Source organism: Hyperolius riggenbachi, chromosome 9 (genome assembly GCF_040937935.1).
Source record: "Hyperolius riggenbachi isolate aHypRig1 chromosome 9, aHypRig1.pri, whole genome shotgun sequence".
NCBI classification, from domain to species: domain Eukaryota; kingdom Metazoa; phylum Chordata; class Amphibia; order Anura; family Hyperoliidae; genus Hyperolius; species Hyperolius riggenbachi.
Window position 1 is genome coordinate 92,472,138 of NC_090654.1, and position 9,287 is coordinate 92,481,424.

At 46.9% G+C, this 9,287-nt stretch overlaps 1 protein-coding gene across 1 annotated transcript in view; it reads right to left on the bottom strand.

Annotated features, from left to right (window-relative positions):
- The window catches only part of LOC137531667 (immunoglobulin lambda-1 light chain-like), a 38,072-nt gene extending 37,791 nt beyond the window's left edge, over positions 1 to 281 (bottom strand). Inside the window, exon 1 of the mRNA XM_068251615.1 lies at positions 223 to 281. The gene's annotated coding sequence lies outside the window, so the exon portion shown is untranslated. The remainder of the gene's footprint in view (positions 1 to 222) is intronic.
- Between the last annotated feature and the right edge of the window lie 9,006 nt (positions 282 to 9,287).

Here is a 9,287-nt window from a genome sequence, read left to right on the forward strand (position 1 = left end):
ATATCAGCTACTGACTGGGATTAAGTTCAATCCTGGGTTAAAATACCTCTTTACATTGTTTTACATTGTTTTCATTAGGCATGAAGGTACATTCATTAAGGGGCACTACAGTGAAAAACTGTAAAATGTAAAATATGTGCAAACGTATAAAAATAAGAAGTACATTTTTTCCAGTGTAAATTCAGCCATAAATTACTTTGCTCCTATAATGCTGTCACTTACAGTAGGCAGTAGAAATCTGACAGAAGTGACAGGTTTTGGACTAGTCCTTCTGTTCATAGGGGATTCTCAGCAAGGCTTTTATTCTTTATTAAGATATTCCCGAAAAAGGATTTAAACAATGATGCTGGCCAGCTTCCCTGCTCGCTACACAGTTTTTTGGCAGTTGGACAGAGCAACTGCCATTCACTAAGTGCTTTTGAAAATAAATATATCCCTGAGACTGCCCTATAAAGAGATGGACTAGTCCAAAACCTGTTACTTCTGTCAGATTTCTACTACCTACTGTAAGTGACAGCAACATAGGAGAAAAGTAATTTATGGCTCATTTTACTCTGGAAAAAAATGTACTTCTTATTTGTATATGTTTGCACATGTTTTATATTTCACAGTTTTTCGGTGTAGTGCCCCTTTATGGTCAGTAGGGTTTCTCAGAGTGCACTGGGAGACAAATGCAGCATTATAAACAGCCTAGGCTGTGACATCACTGGGATGGTAGGATAACATATCGATATACAGCAATATACAATATGGATATTGGAAGTGTTTCTAAGGCTGAAACTATTATAAGGAACATAAAAGGGGGTAACCTGAATACATTACTGCATTTAACTATATGTCGCTAGCGTTCCTATTTAATAAAGAGTTTAAGTCAAAACTTTAGGTCTGCGGGTTTAAAAGAAAAAAAACCTGTATTTTCCAAAAACTCTGGGGGAGGAGATAAGGAGGCATCATCACACTTTACTCGATTCCACATGGGCATGTCTGAGACATAACATCAGGTACATCAAAATGCAGCTAAAAGTACACTCTCCAGGCTGAAGCTTTTTCTCTCTAGGCTGAAAAGCAGTTTAACTACATGGAAGACAATGCTGAAGACATTCTTGATTGCAAATTTCAAAAATCAAGTACAAAAGATTGAGAGCCAATCTGGTCTGTTATTGTTTGAAAGCAATTGTTGTGGAGGATGTAAAGGCAGGTTCTTACAGACATGGGTAACCTGAAAGAAGGCAACCAACCACAAGACAGGTGGGGAGAATTAGCCTGATCATACTAGGGTCTGCAGGACCTTCAAGAGTATGTCACACTCACACATGGATAAACCCAACATTGCTACTTAAGGTGGGCAGATGATAATAAAAGAAGAGATGACAATCAAACATAAAACAATAAAAAAAAACTGTAGAGGAAAAACAAATGGACTTTCTCTTTTAGCACCATTAGACTCATTTTTTTCATCTGATGAAGAAAGCATTATAGGCACGCAAAATAAATGTGTTGCCCATTAATGGTGTACTCATGATTCCAAGTAAGTCCAGTTTTCAAACGTTTATTTTGTATGTGTTATTGGCACCTTCGCCCACACTTTTAAAAAATAAATTGATTTTAAAAGTCAAAAGTCTATTAAGGGACCAATGGGGAGCCCAAACAACATATTTAAATATGCTTAATGCCAGAGTTACATTAGTATAGCAAGCCCTGACCACGCTTACTGCAGCCAAACCCACAGCAAAAGCATCTTTAACCACTTGAGGACTGCGGTGTTAAATCCCTCTAGTGACCAGGCCAATTTATACTAAATGGGCCACTGCAGCTTTAAGGCCTCTCTAAAGGGCCGCACAACTCAGCACACAAGTGATTTCTCCCCCCACCCTTTTCTCCCCACCAACAGAGCCCTCTGTTGGTGGGGTCTGATCATTCCTCCAATGTTTATTTTTTCTTATAAATATTTTTCTTTTATATTTATATAAATTTGCTTATTTTTGTACTTTCCCTCCCTCCCCCCGACAGCCTATCACAGCTATCACTCCTGTGTCCCCCAGGGGGACAGCCCTGTCACACTGTTGTCCTCAGTAAAGCCCTGCCTTAGATCACAGCGCTGTACATAGTTATTAGACGGCACTGGAAGACTGAAGGCGGAGCCAATCGGTGTTGAGTATTCGCCACTGGAGTTTGCTACTAGTAATTAAACTGAACAATGAAATCCCTTAAAATAAGGGGGGTGTTCCATTAGGTGAGGGGTGAGTGTGGGTGGTGAGTAGCAGCTGTTAACTGGTGGTGTTTTGGATACCATAAGCAGTATGATTGTGTTAGGGCTTGCAATACTAATGTATAGTGAGCTCTGGCATTAAGAGCATCTTTAAATATACCGACAGGGCTCTACATTGGTTCCTTTACAGACCAATAGAAATTCTCCTCAGTTAGGATTCTCATTGGTTGGATAAATGACCAATTGGGAGTTTCAGTGTCATATTTAATGATGCTTTTTGCCAGGGCTTACGATACATTTGTACAGTGAATGCCGGCCATGGGGAGCAACATGTGCGGTGGGGTTCTTCAATCAACATCTAAGAGTATATTGGCATGTGATCATTCATTAAAGGTAAGTTTTGATTGTTAACCTGTTAACTTAACCTTCTGCCGACCGCGTCACGCCAATGGGCGTGGCCGCGGCGGCAGCCCCAGGACCGCCTAACGCCGATTGGCGTAAAGTCCTGGGGCTCTGTTTTGCAGGAGATCGCGCGCACGCTGCGTGTGCATCTCCTGCTTGAGGGCGGAGCTCCGCCCCACCTTCAGTCTCCGAGCAGCTATTGCCGCTCGGGAGACTGTTAGACGGTGTGATCGCCGTCTATTTACTTAGTGCAGCGCTGCGATCGGCAGCAGAGCTGCACTGGGGACAGCCGTGTGACACGGCTGTCCCCCTGGGGGACAAGAGAGCGATCGGCTCTCATAGGCAGAAGCCTATGACAGCCGATCGCATTCGCCATAATTGGCTGGCTGTGGGGAGGGAGGGAGGGAAGAAATTTAAAGAAACAGGGTTTTTAAAAAAAAAAAAACACAGACAACAACAATATTTATTATTAAAAAAATTAACATGGGGGGAGCGATCAGACCCCACCAACAGAGAGCTCTGTTGGTGGGGAGAAAAGGGGGGGGATCACTTGTGTGATGTGTTGTGCAGCCCTGCAGCTTAGCCTTAAAGCTGCAGTGGGCTATTTTTCTAAAAATGGCCTGGTCACTAGGGGGGTTTAGCACTGCAGTCCTCAAGTGGTTAAACTGGACGTATATATACGCATCCAATTTGAGCAATGCTATAGCAATTAATCCTGTCAATCAGCAGTTCGTTCATGGCAGGAATAACTTGGCAGAGATTGGTGAATGGGAACATGTGTTTCCAAAGCCAATCAAAGTGCTTTTCAATGAATAAACAATTAGAATGTTCAATCATATAAATGAAAGTAGAAAGTACATGTAAAAAACATTCACACACTTTCTGGTAGCACAGGATAATAAATTGGGGTTATCTAGTGGACAAGAAAATAAAAAATTAAATAAAGATACATTACAGAATACATCCTCCCTATATTTATTAACCCATTTTCCCCCTGTTTCTTCCCCTCCCCCTCCCCCCATAATTACCAAAATATAACACTTGGGGGGAAAAGCAATGTGACAGCATTTAAAAAAATACATAAACAGGTTATTTTTGGGACTCAACTATTTTAATATGTATGTCATCGGGTTATATTACTGTTATTTTAGCAAACAAGGGCTTGTAATCATTGATAGGCTACAAAAACACAAAACATAAAAAAATACACCTTTATTTTCAAATAGTATATTGTCACCATACATTGTACTAGGGACATAATTTAAATGCTGTGATAGCCAAGACTAATGGCCAAATAAAATGTGTGGGTTTTATCTACAGTAGCATTGTTTATTTTAAAACAATATGGGAAGAAATTGGTAAAATAGTATTTTTTTTTCATTTAATATGCACAGAAAATACATTAATTACCGAGAAAATGTATAATCCGCAAGAAGCCTAATTTTTGGTGAAGTAAAAAAAAGATATAGATCATTTAGGTGTGAAAAGCAGAGATAAAGTTATGGCCTAATCAATGTGTGGAGTGCCAAAAGGTGAAAATAGCTCTTGGCAGGAAGGGTAAAGTAGTCTGTGGGGTTAAGTGGATAATTGAGATTATTAAAATATATTTTTGTTTGGTCTCTAGTTTAACTCTGTGTGGTAATAAGTAAGGGGTACAAAAGTAACCGTATACCAATTTCAACGGGGTGAGCAAACATCTAGTGGTCCCCTTGTTGAAATGAACCAGCAGGTGCCACCATGAACCCTGAGCACTGGTGCTCATTGTCCATAATATGAAAAAGGGGTTTGGGGGAAGTGGGGGAGGCTTTGCAATCCCTGTCTCCCAGAGCCCTCCATATCATGGACCATGCAGGCTGGTATAGCTCAGGGTGCATAGGCTCATGCTCTCCAGGCTCTGATTTCTGGGTATACCAGACTAAAAGGAGAAAAAGTGTTAAGTGGGTTGGGGGTAGTGTTGGGCGAACAGTGTTCGCCACTGTTCGGGTTCTGCAGAACATCACCCTGTTCGGGTGATGTTCGAGTTCGGCCGAACACCTGATGGTGTTCGGCCAAACCGTTTGGCCACATGGCCGAACTAAGAGCGCATGGCCGAACGTTCCCCGAACGTTCGGCTAGCGCTGTGATTGGCCGAACGGGTCACGTGGTTCGGACCCGAACGCGCTCTGATTGGCCGAACTGTCACGTGGTTCGGGTAAATAAATACCCGAACCACGTCATATCTCCGCCATTTGTCTGTGGGTTTAGCTTTGGGTAGGCAGGCAGGGTAGTTCGCGCTCCAGCCACGCTAGCCAGGGTCCCCCCAGTCATTGTGTCGCTGCTGGGAATAGTAGTACACCGCTCGCTCAGCCACACTATATAGCATTCTGTTTACTGCCACTCTGTGTACCTCGCTCAGCCACACTATATAGCATTCTGTTTACTGCCACTCTGTGTCTGCTGGGAATAGTAGTACACCGCTCACCAGCCACTGTATAGCATTGTGCTCTGTGTCGCTGCTGGGAATAGTGGTACACCGCTCACCCGCCACTGTATAGCATTGTGCTCTGTGTCGCTGCTGGGAATAGTGGTACACCGCTCACCCGCCACTGTATAGCATTGTGCTCTGTGTCGCTGCTGGGAATAGTGGTACACCGCTCAGCCACACTATATAGCATTCTGTTTACTGTTCTGTGTCTGCTGGGAATAGTAGTACACCGCTCGCTCAGCCACACTATATAGCATTCTGTTTACTGCCACTCTGTGTACCTCGCACAGCCACACTATATAGCATTCTGTTTACTGCCACTCTGTGTCTGCTGGGAATAGTAGTACACCGCTCACCCGCCACTGTATAGCATTGTGCTCTGTGTCGCTGCTGGGAATAGTGGTACACCGCTCACCCGCCACTGTATAGCATTGTGCTCTGTGTCGCTGCTGGGAATAGTGGTACACCGCTCAGCCACACTTTATAGCATTCTGTTTACTGTTCTGTGTCTGCTGGGAATAGTAGTACACCGCTCGCTCAGCCACACTATATAGCATTCTGTTTACTGCCACTCTGTGTACCTCGCACAGCCACACTATATAGCATTCTGTTTACTGCCACTCTGTGTCTGCTGGGAATAGTAGTACACCGCTCACCCGCCACTGTATAGCATTGTGCTCTGTGTCGCTGCTGGGAATAGTGGTACACCGCTCACCCACCACTGTATAGCATTGTGCTCTGTGTCGCTGCTGGGAATAGTGGTACACCGCTCAGCCACACTATATAGCATTCTGTTTACTGTTCTGTGTCTGCTGGGAATAGTAGTACACCGCTCGCTCAGCCACACTCTATAGCATTCTGTTTACTGCCACTCTGTGTCTGCTGGGAATAGTAGTACACCGCTCACCCGCCCCTGTATAGCATTGTGCTCTGTGTCGCTGCTGGGAATAGTGGTACACCGCTCACCCGCCACTGTATAGCATTGTGCTCTGTGTCGCTGCTGGGAATAGTGGTACACCGCTCAGCCACACTATATAGCATTCTGTTTACTGTTCTGTGTCTGCTGGGAATAGTAGTACACCGCTTGCTCAGCCACACTATATAGCATTCTGTTTACTGCCACTCTGTGTACCTCGCTCAGCCACACTATATAGCATTCTGTTTACTGCCACTCTGTGTCTGCTGGGAATAGTAGTACACCGCTCACCCGCCACTGTATAGCATTGTGCTCTGTGTCGCTGCTGGGAATAGTGGTACACCGCTCAGCCACACTATATAGCATTCTGTTTACTGTTCTGTGTCTGCTGGGAATAGTAGTACACCGCTCGCTCAGCCACACTCTATAGCATTCTGTTTACTGCCACTCTGTGTCTGCTGGGAATAGTAGTACACCGCTCACCCGCCCCTGTATAGCATTGTGCTCTGTGTCGCTGCTGGGAATAGTGGTACACCGCTCACCCGCCACTGTATAGCATTGTGCTCTGGGTCGCTGCTGGGAATAGTGGTACACCGCTCAGCCACACTATATAGCATTCTGTTTACTGTTCTGTGTCTGCTGGGAATAGTAGTACACCGCTCGCTCAGCCACACTCTATAGCATTCTGTTTACTGCCACTCTGTGTCTGCTGGGAATAGTAGTACACCGCTCACCCGCCCCTGTATAGCATTGTGCTCTGTGTCGCTGCTGGGAATAGTGGTACACCGCTCACCCGCCACTGTATAGCATTGTGCTCTGGGTCGCTGCTGGGAATAGTGGTACACCGCTCAGCCACACTATATAGCATTCTGTTTACTGTTCTGTGTCTGCTGGGAATAGTAGTACACCGCTTGCTCAGCCACACTCTATAGCATTCTGTTTACTGCCACTCTGTGTCTGCTGGGAATAGTAGTACACCATTCACCCGCCCCTGTATAGCATTGTGCTCTGTGTCGCTGCTGGGAATAGTGGTACACCGCTCACCCGCCACTGTATAGCATTGTGCTCTGTGTCGCTGCTGGGAATAGTGGTACACCGCTCAGCCACACTATATAGCATTCTGTTTACTGTTCTGTGTCTGCTGGGAATAGTAGTACACCGCTTGCTCAGCCACACTATATAGCATTCTGTTTACTGCCACTCTGTGTACCTCGCTCAGCCACACTATATAGCATTTTGTTTACTGCCACTCTGTGTCTGCTGGGAACAGTAGTACACCGCTCACCCGCCACTGTATAGCATTGTGATCTGTGTCGCTGCTGGGAATAGTGGTACACCGCTCACCCGCCACTGTATAGCATTGTGCTCTGTGTCGCTGCTGGGAATAGTGGTACACCGCTCACCCACCACTGTATAGCATTTCTGTACTGCCACTGTACTGCTGCCAGTCAGCCTGTACTTTAAGGATAAGTGAAATGAGGAAGAAATCCGGTGAAAGAGGGAGGGGCAAGGGAAGAGGTGTTTCCCCTGACGGTTCACGTACAGGCCACAGGGGAGCACCCAAGAAAACCCACTCAATACCGCCCATGTTGTCCAGGACAACAACCCTCACAAATCCAAAAGAACAGGACCAGATAATTACTTGGATGACCTCTCAAGCGTCCAGCAGTGGGTTAAGCAGCACCAGCACATCACGCACGAGGTCCGAGTCCTCAGCCAGTTACAAGGAGCCAGTGGGCACAAAGCTGACACAACCGGCAGCGACACCACGCACACAACTGCCAGATAACCAGTCCGATGAATTACCTCAGGACACAATGGGGTATTCGCAGGAGCTATTCCCAGCCCAACAAACTTCCACCTTTCAAAGGTCAATGGAGGAACAGCCAGAAATGTTGTGCCCGGATTCACAACCATTAACTGTGGGAAATGCACCGCGCACTGAAATACGAGGAGGACTCGGAAACCCAAATCCCAGAGCAAGTTGGGCAGGAGGGGTTGCAATTGCAGGAGGTCGGCCGACAAGATCTGGAAGACGACGTTGGAGTGAGCTGCGCAGAAGTTGTTCTGGGGAGCTCTACTCCACGGCGGCGGCCCCCCACAATGACATATGACGAGTTTCAGGAGATGGAAGAGGAGGGTATGGACAATGTGGACAGAGACCCAGATTTTGTTTGTGAACGAGAACATCGCCGTCGTAGCAGCAGCACAGATGAGTCTGTTGAAGAACCCACTGCTGCACGAGTTCGCCTTGTGCCACAAGGTAGGCGGCGCGCAATTTCAGGCACCACAAGCGTGGAAGTTCAAGTGAGAGGCAAAAGAGGCGCAAACAGAAATCGCCAGCAAGGCAGGTGCTCCAAAGTCTGGGCTTTCTTTGAAGACTGCACTGAGGATGGTACTATGGCGATTTGCAAGGTGTGCAAGACCCGCCTGAGCAGGGGGAAAAGTATTAACAACCTCTCCACCACCAGCATGAGCCGCCACATGCTATCCAAACACCCCACTCTGTGGGCAAACGCGGCAGGACAGGGTACCAGCAACACTGCCTCCCTTGGGGTCACCAGACTCACCACCAGACCCGCCTCAGCAGCAGCAGTAGCCCAGCCATTGCGTGGTTCACAACATTCACAAACATCAGACGACGCTGACACTGTCACTTTCCGGACTAGTGCTCTTGAGGTCTCCCAGTGTTCATCAAACACAACAACCAACAGCCCTTCAGTGTGTAGCCCTACGATTCAGTTGTCTGTCTCGGAGATGTTTGATCGCAAGAGGAAATTGCCAGCAAATGACCCCCGGGCCGTGGCAGTAACAGCCAGCATAGCCAAGCTTCTGGCCTGTGAAATGCTGCCATATCGAGTGGTGGAGACAAACAGCTTCAAGGGCATGATGTCAGTGGCCATCCCACGTTACGTGGTTCCCAGCCGCTACCACTTTGCGCGCTCTGCAGTGCCTGAGTTGCATGAGCACGTGGTCAGTAAAATAACCTGAAGCTTGAAGAATGCCGTTGCCTGCAAGGTTCACCTCACCACTGACACCTGGACGAGTGCGTTCGGCCAGGGTCGATACATCTCCCTTACCGCGCACTGGGTGAACCTTGTGGAGCCTGGCAGCGAATCCTCACCTGCTACGGCGCGGGTGTTGCCCACGCCGCAAACAGCTGCACCGCCGTCCCTCCCACTGGATAACAACAGCAGCACCTACCTCTCTGACTCCTTCTCCTCCAACGCATCTCAAAGCTGTACCTCATCCGGAAACGCTAACCCAGCAGCAGTAGGATCGTGGAAGCAGTGCAG